Below are 2,500 nucleotides of genomic sequence, written 5' to 3'. Positions count from 1 at the left end.
CAACTCCCTGAAATACTCTGCCCATCTTCCTCTTACATCTCTTTCATTATCATCTCTCAATCTGCACCTTTTAATTTTTCTTTTTTGCTTGGTCCGCCTCCTCTTCCTCTCTTAATATCCCTCCAAAACATATTTTTATTACTTTAAAAAAGTTATGTCATACTCTTACCCCATTTCACATCTGCTGTCCTTTTTACCTCGTTTACCTTATGCTATACTTCTCTTCTCTTTTCTTTGTACCTCTTATATGATTCTCTTGTCCTATAGGATGAGATAGATGGATGGGATATAAAGGGGCATTGGGAAAGAGGGGAATGTCTGTTGAGGAAGGAAGGGAGAAGACAGAAGATAAAGGCGAGTGGAGAATGGTTGTGTATAGTTGACACAGTGATGCATGGAAGGGAGTGGGTGGGGTGGGGGTGAGGGAGTATGTGTGAATGATATTCTGACGCAACCCGAAGTGATTTCTTCCCGTCTTCTTTTTTTTCTTCATGAGGGGACGGAGGAAGGGGGAGGAGGGGCTCGCCGATTAAATGATGAGGCCTTGCTGTGGAAGTGCTGTATCTTGCTACATTGCTGCTGACTCAGGGCAGTGGGCGAGATTCAGGGTTGACCCGTCATCCAGGAAGAGCCAAGAAAAGAGAGAGGGAGGGAGGGAGGAAGGGGTGGTGGATGGGAGTGGATTTTGTGGTGATGAAATGGGTGGGGGTGGATTTATCCCTTTGATTATGGCTACTTCCCATATAAGTGGGGAAAAGCCTTTGGTATATGTTTTATATAAATATAGAAAAGATAAAGTACCGTGAGTGGATAGTTCAATCGAGTAAGGATTCCTTGCGATATATATAAACGCCTCAACTTTATGCAGAAACACAAAAGTCTCAGAATTGGCCTCGCTAGCAGGTGCGGAAGACAAGTAATGGTCCTTTGCCTTGATATTGACAGTGACAGACCGATTAGCCCGAAGTGGATTTTTGGTTCTTTCTCCATTTTTTTTTCTATCTATTTATCTATTTATTTTTTGTCTGTTTTTGCTTCGTCACCTCAGAAGGGTCCAATGAGTAAGGGATTTTTCCCTTAATTCATCGGACATTTGGAATGAGCTGAAGTACAGGAACAGTCGACTCCAATTATAAGTGGTATGGTGGCTGCCGACTTTTTACTGTACGTGGTTTCTTCACACAGTAGATTTAATGTATAGAGAAGCCTGTCATGGTCAATCAAGTTCCTGAAATATACGATGTAGATCAGTTTCTTGGCTTAAACAGCCCAGAAAGCATCAGCTACTACAGAAGTGCTATCAATTGTACACAAAAGGGAAAACACATGTACAGGATGAGAAAATGTACCTTTATGGTACAGATGAAACGAAATAAGATTGAAGAAGAGATGACTTCAGCATTTCAAAGTTTCAGAAAGGACAACTTGATGGGGAGGGTGGCAAAAATGGAAGAAGAGAGAAATAGACAGACAGCGAAAGAGAGAGTGGTGGTGGAGGGAGAAAAAAGGGAAACACACACACACACACACACACACACACACACACACACACACACACACACACACACACACACACACACACACACACACACACACACACACACGCGCGCGCGCGCTAAAGAGGGAAAGAGAGAGAAGGAGGGCTAGAGGGAGAAAGAGAGCGGGTTCGTTTATTACGCAGTACAAGGGAGGAGCGAGGCAGGAGTAGGAAGAAGGCCAACAGCGTCAACAAGAGATGGCAAAGAAAGGCGTAGGAAGAAGACAAAGAGCGAGCGAAAAGACGCAGAATGATCAAAAGGAAATGAGACAATAGACAGAATGGAATTAAAAGTAAAGAAGGAAACAGGAGAGGTACGGAAGGTTACGTGACTGGACGAACGAAGCAGAAAGAAATTGCTGAAGACTGCATGGCTCGATGTAAACAAAGAGGAAAACAAGAATTAAAGAAAAAAATAACAGGAGAAAGGCTCAAAAGGTTCAGAGAGTCCAAAGAAAGGGGACAGAAAGCTGAGAAACGTGAGGATAATAGGACATTCAACTAGAGGACATATCAAAGCAAAAGAGTGAAAAAGGACATTTGACAAAGGGGAGTCAGGCGAGGGTTGGCACTCGAGGGCAGACGAACCACCAGGGCTGGGTTAGCCTTGACCTGCTTGGCACGGTGCCATTTGTCCTTACCTGCCCAGCCAGTGCCACACACACACACATGGGATTTGTCGTATATTACTCGTTCAGCTTTGTGTTTGAGTGCTAATTTCCTTGAAAACGTTTGTCCTTGTTCATCTTTACGCGCATGCGGGTTTTCGTAATGCATGTTTTCTTTTTCGTTCTTTTCATAGAGACAATGCACGCGGGTTCAACAATGACGCGTCGGAGATGCATAAACAGAGAATGATGATCTTTCGTGTTTGCTGAACATACTTCAAATAAACATTTGTTAAACAATAATAGTATAATTCATAAACTTGTCACACAGGTGATTATTACCTGAACTTAGCAT

Source organism: Oratosquilla oratoria, chromosome 1 (genome assembly GCF_046742065.1).
Source record: "Oratosquilla oratoria isolate Oo_2021 chromosome 1, ASM4674206v1, whole genome shotgun sequence".
Lineage (NCBI taxonomy): Eukaryota > Metazoa > Arthropoda > Malacostraca > Stomatopoda > Squillidae > Oratosquilla > Oratosquilla oratoria.
The sequence above is the reverse complement of the archived record's forward strand: the minus strand, read 5'-3'. Positions refer to the sequence as shown.